Genomic DNA, 21,566 nt, shown 5'->3' with positions numbered 1-21,566 from the left:
AATATATTTGTTGATAGGTGAGCACAGTGAGTCATATATTACCTATGGCCTAGATGTGGCCCATATCACCCCATTGATTTAAGTGGGAGTTCTGCTTTCACTGGCCAGAAGATGATTCTGTGTTTGAATGAAGCTGTAGACTATTTGATGGTGATAATTAATAAGAAATGTTATTCTTTTGGCTGTTCGGTCAACTACAGGACTAATTCTTTACCTCTTAGTTTAAGTGAAATCCATGCTAGGAATCTAGTTTTATGTCAAACTTGTATATTACCATTTGCAGTAAAACAAAACAAAACTGTTATTTTTGTATTAGAATTAATTGGTAACTCAGAAAGTTGCTAACCTGTCCAGGATGTGAATCAAAGAAATTCCAAGAGGTACTTGATATAGTTTTGTTGGTGTAAATCTACAGTAATTTCATGGAGACACTCTGAATTCACACCACTTCAGACAAGATTAGAACATGGTCCTCTGGGTCAGATTCTCCTCTCAGTTACATCAGTTCAACCCAAACACAGGAAAATAATTAAGAGGAAACTTTGGCCCTCTATTTGTACATGGAAGCTTTCATTGTGCATGACTGTGGCTCTCCCAGCATTTTCTAGGGCATCAGGTTTGCTACCAGGCTCTTTTGAAAAATAAGCTGAAGATTTTTCCCCCCAGCTTTCAAATTCTTTTGGGAGTCTGTCCATAAATTACATAACAAATTAGGGGCTGGGCAGGTCCTTAATTTTGCATGTTTGTTTTAGTGTTACGAGGGGTGGGTGGGTCTTGAAAATCACCAAAAAAGTGTTAGATAATGGACAGCCCCTTGTTAGCCTTTTATGAATGGATTTTCATGGGTTTAATATGTACATCACAATTAAATATCTTCCATTCAATCATTTTTAAGGCTCAGCCTGATGAATTAAATACTTCTGCTTGAGCTAGTGTGCTAAATGTAATAGTGTGGCTGCTGCAGCCTGGGCAGCAGCTTGGGCTAATCACACAAATACAGTTCCATCCAAGGTCTTAGTTATGCCCTTGATCTCCTGTCCACGCTGCTCCAGTCATGCTGCTATTTTTAGGTGCTAGCTCTGAGCAGACCTAGTGCACATATGTCTAACCAAGCTGGGAATTGCACCTCCTAGCTGCTGCGTAGACATATCCTGAGGTGGAAAAAATACATATTTTATTTATATATACATAGATATTTTTTTCCATTGACCTATATTTGGTCCTACAGGGGACCAAATATAGACACAGCCATTTCTGGAGCTCTTGTATGATGGAGTGAAAGATTCTTTTGTTAATAAATTAAAAATGGTATTAGTGTTCACCAGAGGTAGTACCTTGGACTGTGATGGGCAACCTTTATAAAACCTAGATAGGAAGACACAACAGGACAAATCCTTAACTAGTGTAAATTGGTGTAGCTCCATGAAAATCAATCAAGGTTTCAACCCAAAGGATCTTCTTTGTTGCAAACTCAGTGGGTCAAATTCATCCCTTGTTTAACTCCACTGAGGTCATTAGTGGCTCATTTTTGCTATTATTTCTCCCTCCCCCACTTTTACAAGGTGAACTTGCATGTGTAGCGCCCTTCAACCATAGCATGTCTGATAATCAACAGTCTGTCTCTTCTGCTTATGTATTTTGGGATAGTGCTCTTATTTTGCCTATAAAAAGCAATGCATAGCATTAGAGAAATACTGGCTAGCTGGTGGAAGGAAAGGCAAAGTTAAAAGAAGTATCTCATTTCTCAGCTATAGAAATGGCAGTGAAATCCTTAATTCTGGATCTTAGCAGATGGTGGTTCTTCAAATTGCTTACTTGCATTGGTTGTCATTTCTCTTGTTAAATCTTGAGTTCTTTTTACCTTCAATAACTCTGAAGGACACATTTTCCCCCTTATTTCATTTGGAAATATCTGTCATTTTTCTCTCTGTGACTGAAATGGACTTATTCATCCATTTCTGCCACTTAATTCATTCTATCAAAGTATTTCTTAGTTTTATACAAAATGGTGCTGCAGATACTTAGTGTACACTGTAGCTGGCTGATCACTTTCATTCATCATGGCAGCAGAGAGCTTCTGATTTTTCTCCAAGTTATCAAGGAAGAAGCAGCATATTGTATACCTTCATGTCACTGCTTCTTCCCTGATAACATGGAGGGAAAACAAGCTATGCATATAGAGGTCAAAACTGGCTGGTATGAGTTGGTGAAAGAGAAAAAGTGGAATCATCCTTTGACCCCCTTCCCCCCTTGATACCTGCAGTAGTCTCTCTCTGAGTTTCGGACTCCATAATTTTGGGAGAGCATGTCATGGGCCTGTGGGTGCAGTAGTGGGAAGATATATGCTAGCATTTCCCATGGCAAATGCATACGTTAATTACACACACAGAATTATGAAACTGAGCTACAAGATAAATATCCAGTTTTGGGGCTTATCCCAGCATTCAGGTAGCTTCACTAACATCCCTATACAGTTATATCAGCCTCTCTTTACTATGTGCCAGAGGCTGTTTTTACAAGGTATGTGGGGATGTATCCCTGCTGCTTCTATCAATATTTGAGTACTTTTGAATACTGCTGTTAGTACAATCAGTAGCTCTACAAATCACTAAATAGTAAGTGATTTTTCTGCTTTATGAACAAAAAACTAAGTTAAATTTGAAGAGTATCTTTTTATAAATGTTACATGTAGGAAATGACACTATTCACATGTGCACCCTGAAGAAACCCACACAAAATAATATGGAAGCCATACATTATAATCTTTGAGGTGTATAGTTAAAGTGAATGCTGGTAATGTTCCATCTTTTAATAAAATTTGTAAATATTTGTCATTTTTATTTTTCCATGATACCACATGTTGCATAGGTCTGTTAAATTGATAAGATACTTTTTCAAAATGCATAATTCCTGAACTACTTCTGTGTACTTGTATTGTTGTGTGCAATCCAGTCCCAGCTTTCTTTTATTGTGGATCTTAAAGATTTAAAAAGTACATTTGGGGTAGTCATTACTGTGGCATATCAAGGTATTTTCCAAACCTGTATGTGCCATAAGACAAATATGAAAATCAATAACAAATTTCATTCTAATTGTAAAAAATAAATATTTTCTGCACTTAAAATATTTTCACCACTTAAAATCCACTTTAACAAGGAAATTAGTTCAGTTATCTATATTGCTTTTATTGTTTCCCGAGCAGTTGGTATCTTTCTGGGGGATTATGAAATGAGGTAAATATCAATGTGATAAGAACTACAGTAATAAAAGCAATTTACATTTTTTTCCTGTGGTGACCATTGTTTTCTATGGCAGTTAGTTAATACTTGGTGATGTCCAGGACCAATCTGAGTCCATTAAGGGTATGTCTACACTGCAATTAAAAACCTGCAGCTGGCCCGCACCCCTCGGAACTCTACAATGCAGTTAAACAGCCCTGCAGCCCAAGCCCTGCAAGCCTAAGTCAGCTGGTATAGGCCAGCTAGGGTTTTTAATTGCAATGTACACATACCCTTAAAGACCTTGTGTTTATTATGAACTTCTGGCTATCAGAGGAATTTTTTTGTTCCATCCTATATAAAGCAAAAGATTTTACTTTTCAGATACAGTAAAACCTCGCAATAATGCGCCCTGTGATAACACGAATTCGGATATTACACGATCATAAGTTGGCTCCCCTTTAAGGCCATAATACTGTTCGCATTTTGCCGGAAACCTGCACTGTACTTTTTTAATGACATTTATAAATAAACCACATTCTTCCGGTCTTACAGGATAAAGTGACTCATGGCCATTGCAGGCCCATTGCATTTAGTTCTCGGGTTGTACATGTGTATGGCATTTGCCTATTAACTTGTTATTAATTTCCTATATTTTAAAAAATATTTTACTGTTATGGATACGCCAGTTCTCAAATGCAAGTCGTTTTCTGCCCAAGATAAATAGTACGCCATGGATCAACTAAAGAAGGGCAAACAACAAACTCAGCTTGCTAGAGATCTAGGAATTAGCAAGTCCACTCTGCGAGGGTGGAAAAAAGAAGAAGAAAAGCTCCGTAGCCTACCCTGCATTCTTGAAGAGGAAACTGGTTTACAGTGTAAAAAGGTCAAGTTTGCTAATGACGAAAGCCTAGCTTCAGCCTTGTACCAATGGTTTGTCCAGGCTCGCTCAGAAGGAGTTCCCATTTCTGGCCCTATTCTGAAAGCTCAAGCAGAGAAATTTGATCACCTTATCAATGGAAATGAATCCAAATTTAAGGCAAGTAATGGCTGGTTGGACAGATTCAAGAAAAGGCTCACTATAAGCCAAGTTCTTGTGTCTGGGGAAATCTGCTCAGCTAATAAAGAGGCTGCCGATTCCTACCCAATTGAGCTTAAAAAGTTGCTGGAGGAAGGTTAATACACAGCTGATCAAGTTTACAACTGCGACGAGACTGGTTTATGCTTTAAAATGTTACCCGATCGCACCCTTGCAACCAAGACTGATAGTCACAGACAAGAAGGCTTTAAGCAGAGGAAGGACCGAGTCACTCCCTTGTTTTGTGTCAACAAGTTTGGCAGCCACAAAGTCAGACCTCTGATGATTGGAAAAGCGAGGTCTTCCAGATGTTTTCATCATGTTAATATGAAGGCCCTTCCCTTTCAATACACCAACAGCAAGAATGACTGGATGAATAGCTCCATATTTGAAGGCTGGTTCCATAAAACTTTCGTGCCAGCCGTTCGGGCTTATTTACGAAAACTCAAGCAGGAGGAAAAAGCTCTCCTCCTGCTGGATAATTGCCCTGCCCACCCCCAAGCAGAAAATCTTGTCAATCATGACGGCAAGATTAAAGTCTCTTATCTCCCGAAGAACATTATGTCAGAAATACAGCTGCTGGACCAAGGCATCATATCAGCATTTAAGCAAAACTATCGTCGCAAAATGATCAAATGGATGGTAGCAGATAACAACTCCTCTGTCGACACATCACTGGCGTCACTCAACTTGAAAGAAGTCTGTTACCTCGTCGGGAAAGCCTGAAATGCTATCTCTGCACGTTGCATTGAACGATGCTGGATAAAGGGTCTGGGTCCAGCTTTTCCGTCATCTACATATGATGATGGTAATGACGATGAGCCTGAATTTACAAGATTAATTGAAGACGATGTACGTTTAGCTGAAGAAGCACTCAGAGAATATGAGCACAGTCACCATGATATCCTTAACTGGTTTTCAGCAGATGACATCTGCCCCATATATGAACACATCTCAGATGACGACATTGTTGCAAATGTCAGCGGGAAGAATGAAGCTGCACCACCACAGCCCAAAACCAGTGGCGCTAATGATGACGACGATGACGGCACCTCAGCTCCCCTACCAAATGTGTCCGAGGCAGTAAAGCACTTAGAAGTCAGTTTGAGGTGATTGGAAACTCAAGACGTGGACAGTGTCAAAATCCTCCAACTCAGAAGCATTCTTGACTTTGCTAGAAGCCAACAGTCTGTGGCAAATAAGCAGACCACACCTGATAGCCTTTTTAAGACGTGATGAAATTTAAAATTATGGAGTCATGCAACCAGATTGACTCTGCGCAACGATTAGTATAGTCGATTTCATAATGTTTCTTTCATGTACACGTAATTAAATTACTACGTTTGTATTTAAAACACGCTAGGATAAGCGTTGTTTTTGTTTTATTTTTTTACAAGACTTAAACTGACCAGCTTGAAATGGTAAATTTTCGTAATCCTGCTATAAAGCGACCCCACATTTATCACAATTGAATTTTTTGGACCCTAATTATCGCATTATAGTCGGGTTTCACTGTAGTACCAGATTTGTTAATAACTGCAGAAGCATTAAGAAAGTAATTGAATTATCCAGGCTTTTGGGAACAAGAAACTTGAACACTTTAGTTTATAATTTATAGCTTATATAGCTTATTCACAATATTTAGAGATATTAACTTATCCAAGTATAATTATTTTTTTATACAAGATATAGATTTTCCACATTTGGTTACCAGTCTGTTTAGGAATTGTAGAAATCCTAGGGATCCTATTGCATAATCTGTAGATCAGTGGACAGCATTGTTGATTTCACTTTATTTCCACAAAATATGTACTGTCAGGAAAGATTTGTTTGTAATATGAAAGATAATATTTCACATGACATATTTTAATATAGATTATCTAGTGAAATATTTGTTAGCTTTATGAATTGATTTTCCTTATCTTTGATTCATTTGTTTGCAGTGCCTTATCTTTGATTAATGTGTTAGTATTCTGTACTTTTAATTACATATAGAGTAATTAAAGAAATTAAAAAAAAATCAGTCACTAATAAAGGAAATAATTGTATTATTTCCATACAACATTGAATAGTTAAGGGAAAAACCCAGAAAAGTACATAAGAGCAAAGTACAGGAAAATATAAATAGATAATTGCACAGAAAAAAAATTGTTAAAGGAACAGTAAGGTTGCAAACTCAAGAACTCAAAGTGAGGCGATGCCATCATTAAGGCTGCCTGTGTGACCTTAATTCAGTCCCCCTCTGCATATGCATAATGTTAGTTTTTAATTGCATGATAACACACTACTATTTTCACAGGACCACTGCCTTATTCAGTGATTTGAAATTCACCAATGTCATTTGGGTCAGCTCTCAGAGACTCTCCTTGCAACCTCAACTGCTATATTCCATGCCGATCTTTGAACTGACAGAGCCACCATGTGCTTGTATAACGCCGACAGACCCCTGTCATCAGTGGGCGGGATCAAATCTGGGACCTCTGGAGCTTAGTGCATGAGCCTCTACCGCATGAGCTAAAAGCCAACTGCCTGTTAGCTAAGGCTGTAGAGCAAACTCATTAATCTCTCTCATGCGCTCTCTCTCTAAGCGATCTTGGTGCTACTAGATGGGACAGAACACCGCACCCAGAAGGTGTGTGGGTTACATTTGCTTTAAAATGGTCCTCATTTTTTGTCTGGATACATTTCTCAGAGTAATTTTGCCTTTTCTGTAACCATCACACTGCTTATAGGAGTGCCTTTTGATCTCTCTTGTGAAAACCACAGATACATTGCCTCATCAAAATCATTACGTACAATACACCTACTTTCTACTGCTCTGCTGTCTTTGGCTTCTTTTGCAAATTGCTCTATTTTTTTCCTAAGAGGGACTTATCGGTTGATTTCCCGATACCATATTTTACTACTATGTTGCTGAAGCTAACATAATTGTTGAGTTTTTTAAATATTTCTAGCTTTGTGTCAACTGGAAGTGTGACACATTTGTGCCCTTGCTTGCCATTTTGCTTAATCATACAGTTTTGTTGTTGTTGTTTTTGTCTTTGCTGCTGTCTGATTATATTCCTTGGGTTCCAAATGAGGTGTGCAGTTGACCAGGCAGTTCGTCACTCTGGTGTTCATATCTCTAAGGTTCTACTGTACTTAGCATTATATGGCACTTTATATCTTCTGAGCACAGCTCTTAGTGACTTCAGTTGCAGCTGTGAAAAGCCCCTGGGGCTCAAGTTGGGCACTCAAAATAAAAAACACTCAATTAGTGGTCCCGGGTGAAAAGCTGGATTTAAGTGAAGAGCCTGGCATCACATAGGAACTTTGTGCTGGAGGCAGGGATAGCATCCAGTTTTCCATAATAGCATTCAAGTGCCTTAACCATGAGACCATCCTTTCTTCTCTTGAAGTCCCCTGCCTCATTAACTATATACCTTGGAACTTCTGCAACACATGAGGGAGGCAGACAAAAGCTTCCTTCAGTAAACAACCCTGGTTCGTCTCCCGAATGCTGTCCTATGGAAAAAAACTATGTATGGTCATGTAATTAAAGAATGTATCATAATGCATATGCCCAAGAGGTCTGAATTAAGATAGGAATGCCAGAATTAAGGCTAGTTGTACTAAGGTTTGAATGCATGATTTTGCAACCTTAGCATTATATCAACATAGTTTTTGGTGTATAATTTTCTAGGTATTTAAAAAAGAAAGTGGGGAAAAAAACCCCAGAAATTCCATCATGTAGAATTAAACCTACCTCTACAGGTGTCATAATCAGAAATGGAATATTTATATACATGGCACAGATCTCTCTGACTTGTGCTAACACAGTGACTGATAGAAGCAAAATGTTGTTATCTTCTATTTAGACCAGCCACTGAAGGAGAATGAAACACAGAGATTGCCAGTGGGTTTCACAAATATTGCTGACAATAGAGGAATGTTGAAACTCAGGAATTGTGGGGTCAATTGTTCATGGAATCATAGATTTTCAGGGTTGGAAGGGGCCTCAGGAGGTCATCTAGTCCAACCCCTTGCTCAAAGCAGGACCAATCCCCAACTAAATTATCCCAGCCATGGCTTTGTCAAGCATGACCTTAAAAACGTCTAAGAAAGGAGATTCCACCACCTCCCTAGGTGACCCATTCCAGTGCTTCACCACCCTCCTAGTGAAAATGTTTTTCCTAATATCCAACCTAAAGCTCCCCCACTGTAACTTGAGACCGTTACTCCCTGTTCTGTCAGCTGCTACCACTGAGAACAGCCTAGATTCATCCTCTTTGGAACCTCCTTTCAGGTAGTTGAAAGCAGCTATCAATTCCCCACCCCCCATTCTTCTCTTCTGCAGACTAAATAATCCCAGTTTCCTCAGCCTCTCCTCCTAAATCATGTGCTCCAGCCCCCTAATAATTTTTGTTGCCCTCCAAGTTATTCCAAGTTCAAGTTGCTGCTCCAGGGCCTGGAGACACTAGAGCTTCTCAATAAAACAATTGTACAAATTTTTTTAACATGGGCAAAACCATGTCTTTTTCTGTAATCTGACCCATGTTGTTGTTGTTGTTATTATATAAGAACCAAAAAAGGATGCTGTGAAATATTTCTAATACATTTTCTGCAAATGAAAATGTTAGTGCTACCTTAGAAAATATATATTATAATGTAAAAGCTTTTCTATTTCACAAATATCCTAGTGCTAGCTTAGTTAAAACTTTTTATCATATTGGCAGGCAAGCGGTTGGAACATTTTCAAACACTATATTAAAGATTTTTTTTTAGGCAGTTATGTGTTGCCAATATTTTAAGAAGCATCTCTGACAAAAGAATTTCTTCCCGTAGCCTGTGAGAAACGATGTGTACTAGAAGGGGGTGTGGTTGCAGATGATGGATATGTGTGTGTGCATGGGTGTGTGCTTGGAGCTGGGGAATCTCCCATTTTAAGCTTACCCTAACCAAGGCTTGAAGCAATAAATTAATATTAAGCTGCACTTTGCTATAAAAGTATTTTGTTCCTGACAAATATACTCTGTATTTTGACAATACAGCGTAGCGCACAACTTGTATAATCAGTGGAGTGGGAATTGGGATGTCCTTTTCTGGATCTTGTTTACTTGTTAGAAATGTGTTTTATGACACAATTTAGTTCACTATAAGGGAGAAGAAATGCTTTTCCTAATATATGTATGTCTTCTCTGGTGAGGATAAATTAGCATTGTGCAGAGTGGGGATTGCCTCCATCAATGGCATCATCCCAAACTTCCCTCCCACAGGGTAGTAAGAGTCCCTGCCTGCACATCACCAATATTTTTTTAGGGGGAAAATGCAGTTTCTCCACTGATGTAAAATTCCTGATCTGCCCTAGTTTCTGTTTGATGGAGCAGGAGTTCTTATAATATGGATATATTGCTGAGGCTATATCTTATCCCAACCTGAACACAAATGTGGGAGCCACTGGGCATGTGATGCAGCAAGTGACAGGCCACAAGAACAACTTTTATGAGTATGTAGAAATTAGAGGCCCTTAATAGTGCTCAGTTCTTCATAGCCCCAAGGAAACATCTGATTGTGGCATTTTGGTTTGAGGATAAATCCTAACAGTCACAGGCTTCCGGGGTCCCAGTCTGCCTAGGGCCAGTTATTTACATTGTTTAATGAGGTGTTTGCATTAGACAGTTTTGCTCTCAGGTAACTGATGTGGGGATACCTGAGCTTAAATAATTGGAAATATAATTTTTACCAACATACTGATTTTATTTTTCCAGAAGAAAAATCAAAATGTTTTGTTTCGGGTTAACCTAAATTAAACATTTTGGTTTGTTGAAACCTATCAAAATGTTTCAGCTTGGGAATGCAGAAACATTTTGTTTTGTTCAGAAATGACAAAACAAAACAGTTCAACATTTCCAAATTGAAATTGTTTGTAACTCCTCATTTTGTGAAAAAAAATCATTTTTGACTTTTCATCGGAGTTCAGTATGAAAACGCATTTTGCCATATTGGAATTTCCTGCGGGATGGGAATTTAAACCAGATGTAAAAGAAAGTCTGTAAGAACCTCAAAATAATGGGGGTTGGGGAGTGGAATATAATCAACAAAATGTGGCCCTCTAGCCCACTAGTTAGTATATGCCCGACTCAAGTGAGGGTGAAAAAACTCAGCTGTCAGACCAGTTTGCAGTGTGGGGAAAATTCCTGTGGTGCTTGGCTGTAGTCCTGAGTATGCCGTCAAGCACAGTTGAAATGGCAACCTCGTGTTATCCAGGATCTCTAATATAGTTGTTCTACCATAAAACCCAACACCACTGGAGAGAGGGTGAGTATACAGAAGGATCTTGGCTCCAAGGAGTGGCAATGCACTCCCTGCCTCTGGTGGCACCATATCTCCTCTGAAAGGGGTGTGGCATGGGCCAATTACAAATCCATCAGTCCATCTCCAGGCAACTCAGCAGATAGGAAGAAGGATTGACTTTTGCCTGATGCTTTCTCCCACGACTGACCAAATAACACTCCCAATGCCTTATTCAGTGCCCACTGAAGTGAATGGAAGGACTGCTGGTCATTTCAGTGGGTATTGGATTAGGAATTTTCCCAGTTATTTATGGCTTTGAGACCAGACACAGGAAGAGATAAATAAAATAAATGAGTGATTTATAAAATGTAGGTACATCTTTCGTATTCACTGAGTGGAATACATTTCAGGAAAACTTGAAAGTGAAATTATTTCTTTTTAATCCAGTAGTCACTATTTAAAGCAGTCTTCAAAAATATTTTCTCAAAAATAATAGTATCGATAACCTGACCAATCCTCTGACTGACTAATAAAAATGGTGATGATGTAGCTTTTCATAAAGCAACCCCCACTTAACTTGATTAACATTCTATCTATATTTAGAGAGAAGTTAGCAATTAAAACTCTTATAAAACCACATTTAAGATCTCTTCCAGTGCCCATGAGGAAATAATTTGGGAGATATTAACGAAAGTCTCAGAAGTGTATCAAAACCCACCTATTAATTGACTGTATTTCTATGTCTAGGTAATTGTCAAAGGCAATTATAATTCCATCACTGTGACCCTTTTGTCCTTGCAAATTTTAGTGATTTACAGTCTCCCTTGGTGTCACACTGTCTCTCTTTTTTCATTTTCCCTCTCTCTCTCTCTCTCTGTCTCTCTCTTTCTGTTTCTCTTCAGGTCATCGGTCAGAATTAGATTTGAGTGGGTGAGTATGGCCTAGCTGATAAATCCTGCAGTTGCTTTTTAAATGCTGGGGGCTATGGTGTAGCTAGGGTCAAGGTCATAGTAGTCACTGCCTTTTTCAAAATGCATTCTGTATAGCCTAAAGGTCTGGACTGCTGCAAAGCTCAGTTGTGAGTTGCTTAATGTATTTGGTAGCTTTTTTATGGAACTCTCTCTCTCTCTATATATATATATAGTTATATAAAAATACATAATGTTCTTTTTTTCTAGCTACGTTACATGCTGCAAGAAAACACATTTGGAAGCAAAATATCTATTTATAGTCCATATAGTTTGTATAAAGTTCATTTAAAATATTTTTTCTAGTTAACTAAGTTTGATACCTCTAGGGTCCTATGCCCCTGGTCAGAAATCCAAGTCAATTTATATATTTGCTGGAGTAAGATGCAGTAACTGTGAAATGGTTTTGTTAGGAAGGGGCACCAGGTCGATCTCTATGCAGTTCATGTGAACAAGGCAATGAACTTCATCTGTAACTGATGATAAATGATAAATCTTCAAAAGTGCCAAGTGGCCAAGTTCCATGATAGATGTTACTTGATTGAAATGGGTATCCAGTTGTTTTGTGAACTCTGATTAAAGATTTTTTGGATAATAAACAGAGACATAAACTTGTTATAAAGTAACTCTTTTTAGTGTTATGTTTTGTTTTAGAGAAGAATATATTAATAGCTGTGGTCGTGTAATGTTTTCAAATAGATGCTAGTATTTTCAGATAAAATGAGATATGGAAAATACTGATTTTTTTTTCTAAACCATTCTGTAGTTTGTGTAAAATTTCTCCACCTCTTTAATTTTAGTTCAGCTATCCCAAGGATTCAAAATTTAAAAAGTCAGAGTCCCTCTCACACACTCACACCCTCTTCCCCCCAATATCTCATTTGAGGATCATAGAAACAATGTAATATTCGTAACCATATTATGCATATAACCTATTGAAAGGTTTATTTTAAAGTTAAAGATGTAGTTTTCAATGATCTCCATAAATGCCCCCAACAAAATGTGCTTAAGTATCTGCTTGCTCACACAAAAAGACAAAACACGCTTTATTTTCACCCATATTGCCTATGAATTTTAAAGTCAGAATCCAAAACTGTGATATTTCTACATCATATCACATGGAACTTTATCATCTATTGTAGCATACCAAATAAGTAATTATTTAAATGTCCTGTTGCATCACTAGAAGGAGTTAATTGAGGGCTGAAAGGCTTACATCTCCCCTGAAGGGAGTTTTTCATATTAGAAAAAGGCTCCAGTGATTTAGCCGGTCTGTTCTTCAAGGGCAGTGGTTTGACCTTCAACATTAATAGTCAGGTCAGAAACCATGTGGGGTGAGGTCTTGATTTTTGTCATGCTTGGTAAGAGTATGTGTTTTAAGAGCTGTGCTTCTTTGTAGAGAAGGAAAAACCTGCAGGGAGGGAGTTAACGCAGCTTTGCATTATTGAACCAATACAAGAGAACTTCTTGGGCCCAGAGCACTAGAGTTCTGGGAAGGTGCAATGCAACATTAAACAATTTCATTTTTTCTGCTATAGATAGTCATTCTTTAAGAAAGCAGTTCAGCCCAGAAAGTCAAACTGTTGTAGAGGTGAAATACAACACAAAAGATAAAGTGCAGGAAGAAGATGGAAAGTTGCCGACTTAATGCAGTTCCTCTGCATATTTTATACTATAGCTTGAATTCATTTAAAAAAGAATGTTAGTATATGTTAAAAAACAAACAACCTATTAGCATATGTTGAAAATATGAGCAATTCAGAATAGCTCATAAATGTGAATATACCTGATTCTTTATGGAAATTACATAAGTTCTGGCAGCCATTTTGTTAAAATTTGCCATTCTTTTGCAGTTTTCATGATATGCTATGTTTTTTGCTTGAAAACCTGAATTCAGTCCCTAGCTTGCAGTAGATAATTTAAATGGTTATCTGGCTGTATAAATTTGATTGTGACATACTTCAATAAGTATTTAGCGATATAGAGTAGTAAAAGCTACTGGAGCTTTGACAAATCCCTGAGTGTCAGAAGAAAATGGCAGTGTCATCTTTTGTCCAAGCCAAGGAAGTTATCGTCTCCAGGAAGACCTATTCTCTACACTGTTCCTGTTTATGAAGTTATGATATCAAAATGTGACCTTGGCCCTTTAAAATATACTTTAATAACAGTTTTATTTAAAATAATTGAAATTCAGCTACATGTTATGTATGTAGTTGGGAGGATGAAATGCAAGAACTCTCTCCATATAGAAATTGCAGCTAGTCTGTGTTCCTGATATTATATTATTTTTATTATTTTTAAATATGTATATTATAGTAATGCCCAATGTTCAGTCAGGACTGAAATTTGATTGTGCTGGGTGCTGTACAGCCAGAAACAGGAGGCAATCCTTGCCCTGAAGGGCTTGCAGTCTAATCAGGCTAAAGATTAAGGGGAAGAGTCTCTTCCCTACTTTGCTCTTTTTGCATTCCCTAGGTGATGCGATGGGAGCAGAAACTGTCCACATCTCTTCTGCTGGAGTGTAGAGCTGGCAAAACTGGCTCTATTCCACTTCCTCCTTCTAGCCCTCGCTTATGGAACAGGGGAGGGCACAAATGGAGTGCACTGTATTCTGGCTATCCTCCACTGGGGATTCTTGCTAGCTGGTGTATGCCAGGACTTGGGGTGGGTTGGAGCCAGGAAATGTATCAGGGAGTTGTAATTGGAACTCTGATGGTCTTTCTAGTTCTGCTCTGCTGAGTGGATCTAGGCTACAGTAGAAAATTTAGATCTAAGTACTGGCTGGGATAGTGTAATGCTTTTTTTTACATACTCTATATGAAAACCATTGTGTTGTATTACAGTAAGAGAACTTGCATTGTAGCTAGCATTGGAGCTTGGCTGGAGGATATTCATAGGGGAAACTGCTGGGAGCATTTTCCCACGAGTCATCGTATATTTTGAGGGAGTAAGTCAGTTATGTCAGCAATGCTCCCCTTCCGCAGTTGGACCACCTGATTAAGATCTCCATTGCAGTTGCAAGGGGGTTACTGCTAAACCAGCTTCCCTCAGTCGGTGGCCAAATGCAGTGCATGCATGCACATAGCAAATATATTTAGGGCACCCTGTACCATGTTTGGGTCACTCTGGATCCACCCAAATCATGTTGCTGCTGTTAAATTATGTGTAAAGTACCATGGGGATTTTGAAAGTGAGAGTGACTGGGGGTTTTGAAGCTATACTTGAGCTGTATGTACCTTCCCTCCCCACATCCCATCTGTGTGTATTTGTTGCACCTATTTGTTGTGTCTTGTCTAAGACTTTGGAACAGAGTCTGTCTTATACTGTATGTATAGTGTTAGGCACAATGGTGCCTGGCCAGGTATAATGCCTCTTGCTGCTAGAGTGATAGAAATAGTAAATAAAAAAAATAGGTGCTAAATAAATTTCCACTGTCTTTAAGCTGGATGGTAGAGTCATAGGTTGCAAGATGGTTTTGATGAAGAACCTAAAGCTGCTGAGTTAGTCTGGCTCATTGTGGCAGGTGTGGCTTGATAACTCCACCAGGATCTGAGAGGTGATGAAAGCCTCTGGTCAGATGAAATAGGCATACGCAGGAAGGACCTGCACGAAACCAAAGGAATAGCCAAATTTAGGGAGGAAGCTTAGGCTGAAATTTACATTCTGTTATTATTTCAGTTATCAATAAACCCAAACATCAAGAAAGGGGCAAATTTATTGTTAAGCAGCATATGTAGACTTCATCTGCAACAAGTCGGAAAACCACAAGTTCAGTCTCTCTAAATAAAATTAATTCCAAGAAAAGTTTTCATTCACATAAGTCATTCTTGTTACATTCTAAGGCTAGACTGAGTTACCAAGTCATTGCAATATCAAAATATTGAGGATGACTTTTCAGTACTTTAGCTGTGATAGCAAATATAAAACAGTGAAGCCTGATGACATGACAGGTCATGAAACATCAATGAATACTTCATCAGGAGACACTGTAATGGGGTGTAGTGTCCCATTAAGCCTGAGGGGAGCCAGAAGACCCCTTTCCAGGAATATTAGTATGAGCACAAGCTCAGACACACTGGCTGAAACTGAAAAAGGGAAGGTGGTCCTGAGGAATTAGCAGGCAGATGGGAAGATTCCAGATCACTGTGACTTTAAAGGCCTGGGATCAGGACACGGGGAGGCAGGGCTCCCCTCTCTCTTTCCTGGGGAAACTTTCAGGAGGGTAGTATAACAGGCTGCTTTTCCTGTCAGAACAGGGTGTGTGCAGACAGAGGAACAAAGCCTGAGCCAGAAAGCTTGGCTTCTGCTGAGCAGAATAAGGTCTCTGTAGATGACAGGAGTGTTGGAGGTGGGTATGAACTATGAGGATACTACGATGGACCTTGTGTTTGGGACATTGAAGACTATTTTGAATTATTTTGTGTTACTGACCTAGTTTCAGGGGCTGGCTGGTGCTAGCCCTGACAAAAACTATAGGGTGCTCCCTAGGATCCCTGAAGAGAGAGCAGAGAGAGGACCCTGCAGAAATACCTCTGGCCACGAGGGCACATGTGATGAATGGCGATGCCACCACCGGCATGATAATATGCACATCGCCCTCCCAGTGGAAATTCACCATTCAGTAAGAGCAAAGCCCCTGAGAAGTTCACTGACAGCACTAACAGCAAGGGACCCAATTTGTAGTACTTGGTCCAGAAGAAGAATAAGATGTAGTAACCGTCCCCAGCTGGTGGTCCAAAGCTGCCCAGCCGAGTGAAATACTCAACTTTTGTCTGTTCATGAGATTTGGTTGCTATGGTCACAGCTTCAAAAAGGTAGAGGACTTTTTTGCCTTTTTCTTGCGTGTAGTGGGTTTGTTTGTTTTTTTAGTACTATTTTATTGTTGCTCTTCAGAGATATTTTTATTCCTTTCTACACATTATTTGTGTTCCCTCAGTAAAATGCTTTGAGGATAATTTACTTTTTAAAATATTTAAATTGATCACTCTTATTTTTGTCGTCTTTTCTCCCTCTCTGACTCTTTTTTCTTTATTTTTAAAGGAGGCAATACATACTCCCTTCCCTCCCCCCCCCAAAAAAATGATGGGAGAGACTGGAAAAGGAAGAAAGCATATTCCTTTTTCCCGTGTTGGTCAAAATGCCTTTGTTGGCTTATCAAGTTAACTGAGTTTGTTTGTTTTATTAAATTATATTCATCCAGTGATTTGATCAGGAGTCTAAGTATCCTATTTCTGCCACTGACTCACTGTATGACTTTGGGCAAGTCACATAACCTCTGTGTGTTTGGGTTTCCTCAACTATAAAACAGGGGTAAATCTACCTACCTTTGTAAAGTACTTTTGTTATCCTTGGATACTGCACACTCCATAAGAATTCCCATTCCTCCACTCTCTTTCATCATCATGCTCTGACTTCCCCTGTCCATTCTCCTGCACTCTGGTATTCCCTCTTCTATCCCATGAGCACACTTCTATACATATATAAGAAACCAAAAGCTATTATTATAAGTAAGAACTGTAGAATATAAAAAAAAAGCAAAACTACTAAAAAAAGCAGAACCATTTAGAAGATGCTACCTTATGATCTTGAGGAATGGGGAGGTTATATAATGGGGTACACCTCGCTTGCTCACTGTTTAGATATGCAAGGGCCTTGTATAAAGACAGTGTAGTCAGGGCGAAATCCCTTGTTCATTCAGTATGATACTGTGTATTTTTTTGCATAATTGGCTTTTGGTTAAATTAAACAGTTAATTCTCACTTCTCTGCAGTCATTAAAACACCATCTGATATATACACAGCAAAGCATGTGCTACCAGTTCACTTTGGGCTTGATTGTGCCAGTGGCACAAAGAGCAGTGCTGACAGTGCAGCCATTTTGAAAAGGGTCTGATGACTCTGACAGAATTGTTATGAGTGACTGACAGAGTCTGAGAGTTGCTGATAGCATGTATTGGTTTGCTGGCAGGTATGCTTCTAGTTTGCATACACACATACACACACACAGATGTGCATTGATTTGCATACATTTGGATAAGGACGGTCGCCTTTTTATCCCATTCAGATTAACTCCACGCATTCATTCCATTACATCACAACTCATTAATTTCACTTATTCATTCCACACCCCTTTTCATTCAACCCCTGCATACTCATTTCACACACATTTCTAGACAAAGCAACTCATTCCATGCACTCATTTATTAAACACTTACCTCTCTATTCATTCTGCACACACATCCCTCTACACCACACGCACACGCACACACACACACATCCCATCATGCTCAAGGACAATTCAGTGTCACGTCCACCAGGCCAGCCGCCAGGCAACAAGAGGGAAAGGGCATATGGCCATAGGCTCTAACTTTCATAGGTAGAGCCCAGGAGAAGGATGAGGTTTCCCAGCATTAAGTGGAAGCCTCTCACATTCCTGCCTTTTAGCTCTTATTTCTGTCTGCCCTTTCTCTGGGCAAAAAACTCCCAGTGTCCCAATTCTTCAAGTAATTGGCTCCCCCGTGGGCCCTTCAAGTTTCCCAGCACCCCCTTGGTTCTTTCTAAATAATTAGTGTTAAGCTGCTACTCCTGTTTCCTCCTGTGGAGCTTTTGCTCCTCCCACCCCATCTTCAGGTGCAGGGACGCAGCCTCCACTCAACCAGCACAGCCTAGCCCTACTTCTGGACCTGCTGGCCCAGGGGAAACTTCACCCCAGTGGGAAGGGTTTTACCATGATGGTCTTTCCATGGGGGTGAAACATCCCCTGGGCAGTTTGCCTGTGGGTCTAGAGCTGGGCTGTTCTGGGCAGGAGGAGGCTAAAGAAGCAGGGGGGCGGGGGCAGCTAACCACCTCCTGAAGACAGAAGGATAGGTCACTGCTGGTGCCCCCTCCTGAAGACTCCTGTGGTAAGTGGGGAGCTGAGTCCTGGGGCAAGGTGTGGGATGGGGATGAGGGAGGCAGCAGCACATTGTGGGATGGAGCTAGAGGAGGAAACAGCAGGCACCTCTAGGGGAGATAGAAGTAGGAGCAATAGATTGAGGGGGAAGGGCAAACAGGTGGGCAACAGCAGCACTTATAGGGGGCAAGCTCATTCCAGAGGAGCTGATTTCAATGGGAAATAGGTACCCAACCTGTGAATGTGCTTTTGTAAATTCCACCTGGCACCTGTCTGCATCTTCGGGCATCTAAATCCCTTTGTAAATTTTACCCTTAATGTGACACTCTCTGGGTATCAGTTCCCCATTTGTAAAATGGGTTGATGTGGATATATTAATTGTTATAGTGTCTTGAAGCCCCAGTCATGGACCAGGATCCCATTGTGCTAGGTGCAGTACAAACGCCGAACAAAAGACAGGTCCTGCAAAGAGCTTGCAATCTAAGTATAAGACAAAAGTCAACCAATGGAGGCAGATTGACTGACGGAGGAATATCAGGCAACAATCAGACAAATATTGGTCAGCATGGTAGGCTGTGGTTTCACTGCACCAGAGGCCTAATGATTGTCCACTTTTTGTTGGCTTCATGGCAGAGGAGAGTTTTAAGGAGAAATTTGATGGAGGATAATGAGCTAGTTTGTGGATGTTTTACAGGGAGCTCCTCCCAAGTGTGATGAGCAACATGGGAGAAAGTGTGAAGGTGATTGTTTTGAAAATTTAACAAGTGGGCAATGGAGGCTGGCAATCTGGGCTGGTTGGAGGTGGGAGTCAACCTTTCGATCCTGAATAAGAGAGAATTCCCTACGTCTCGGAGTGTTGTGAAGATGAATGCATTAATGTTTGAGAAGTGCTTGGACACTACAGTGATGGGACCCATGTGAGCACATAAGTGAACAGACAGTTTAGCTTGAGGTGTTTGTACATAGCCTGATTGTTGGGCTGCTCGTATCCTGGATCTTGGGCACGTTGCCATCCTTGCTGTGGTAGATAACCAGTACCCATGATGGACTCTGGCTTTGGCAGCTTGTGGGAAGGGACGTAACTACTTACTTTTGAAAATTAATTATTGGGCCTGATCTGTATTGGTAGTAACCCCATTGAAATAAATGGAATCATATTCAGAGGAGAGGAGAATCAGGCCTTTGAGTTCCCTTTGCCTGGAATTTAAAGAGAGGCTCTGTTGGCCAGTCTAAGAAATGAACGAGATATTATATTTGATGAAGGGGGAAGGTGGGTTTTCAAGGAAATAAAATTTCAGACAAAATGAGTTTGGTTTTTTTAAAAAAAAAACACCTTATGAGATCCCTCAATCCCTGTCCAATATTTTTTACCAGCTGTTACTGGTAGGACGTCTATGTTACATACTTTTATTTGGTAGCAGTGAAAGAGAAAATTTGTGTTGGATAACTGCAGGCTACAAAAAATTCAGACCTAGAAACAAAAACCATTTCACATCAGATGGTTAGTACTTTTAAAATACCTGATGTCCTTCATCTCTGACATTTATAGGAAACTTGCAATTTCTATCAGTATTTTTTGTGCTTTCTGCTTAGATGGGAAATACATGGCATATACAAGAAGCTTAGTTTAAACTAATTATGTAAATACTATGTAATATAAATTTCATTTAGAACAAGTCAATTTTTACCCAATATCAGTTAAAACATATATTTAGTACAGCTCACAAAAAAAGTACTATCATAGAAATATAATAAGCCTCTTTAAGTCATGAATACTCATGTTATTTTTTGTTTATTTGTGGGTTTTTAAGATTTATTTTGCATACGAAAGCTGGTTGAATTATGTGTTGCAAATAATGAGCCAAATTTACAGATTCACAGTGCCTGCATTATGCTGCTCTGGCAATGCAAAGCAGCAGAAAGACAGGCTTACTTGTCCCAATATGCCAGGTCTATGATGCTTTAATGCCGAAGGGGTAGCACAATGCAGCCAGACAGTGACTCTGGCCCAATATTTGGTGCCAGTACAGCCATTTTTTCTGTTTGTGCAAATTGTTCACAATTTGATCAATGTCCAATTACTTTTGCATGCCTGGACTCCTGATCTGAGTATCATGTGTATGGCTATAAAGGGGATTCTTAGTCCTCTAGGTGCGTAATTCAAGTCGAAGTCCAGCCCTTTTAGATAGTTGGGCCATGTTTTAGAGGTTTTTTTTACCTAACTAAAAAAAATATTAAAAGCCAAATACCACTTATCTAACGCATGTGAATCATCTAATTGATTTGAAATCAGTAGAGGCATATGTGTGAATAAGGTTACCAATATCAATACCATTAGCGGTCCAAGATACCATGCAAAGCTTTTATTCTCTTCTTGTGTCATCTCTCTGTTTCCTGACAATGTTCCATCTATTTGTACTAATCTAGGCAATTCCCAATTGGAAGAATAAAGTGGGAAAGGAAGTAATAATAAATAAAGTGATCACCTTTAAGAAATAATCATTTATAGGTGCAACACAGTGGTATCTGAGATGACTGCCGCTTTTCCTTAAGCTTAAAGAAGAAGATACCTATGGTAACTGTGGTTAGAGCAGGCAAATGTTGAGTTTTAATGGTTAATACTCTAGCCAGAAGAGATTAGTTCTACCCACAAAGTGAGAATACAGAGGAAAATGGAAAATAAGATTAAGGAAAAACACAGGAAAGAAAAGGCAAGAGACAAAGACAATGTATCACATGGGGAAACAGAATTCTTGTCAATCTCTGCTTCCAGATATAACAATCCAGGCACTGAGCCAGATTCCCTTGAGCCATTCAGATAGTAATATTAAAGCCAAATTTCTGGATCCATACTGTCATAATCCTGACTATAACACCACTTGATAACATAGTTTCAGCTAGTAATGTTTATGAGTTAAAAAGTTGAATATGGAGAAAAGATGTTACTTGGAAATCTGGAAGAAGAGAAAAGTTTATAGATTCCTCTTGTTGTTTGTAATCTAGAACACTAGAGGACAGCACTAAAATATTCCATAAGTGTTTATTATTGATTACAAGGTTCATAATGCATATAGTAAATGCTGGTTTTGTTGTTAAAGAATAACACATGACACATTGTTCTCACTGTGTAAAGTGAAA

The 21,566-nt window shown here is 39.3% G+C and overlaps 1 protein-coding gene across 1 annotated transcript in view; it reads left to right on the top strand.

The window, feature by feature from the left end:
• The window catches only part of WDR72 (WD repeat domain 72), a 189,647-nt gene that overhangs the window by 40,887 nt on the left and 127,194 nt on the right, over window positions 1-21,566 (top strand). The gene's annotated exons all lie outside the window — the stretch shown is intronic.

This window comes from Mauremys mutica, chromosome 11 (genome assembly GCF_020497125.1).
Source record: "Mauremys mutica isolate MM-2020 ecotype Southern chromosome 11, ASM2049712v1, whole genome shotgun sequence".
Taxonomy (NCBI): Eukaryota; Metazoa; Chordata; order Testudines; family Geoemydidae; genus Mauremys; species Mauremys mutica.
The sequence above is the reverse complement of the archived record's forward strand: the minus strand, read 5'-3'. Positions and strand labels throughout refer to the sequence as shown.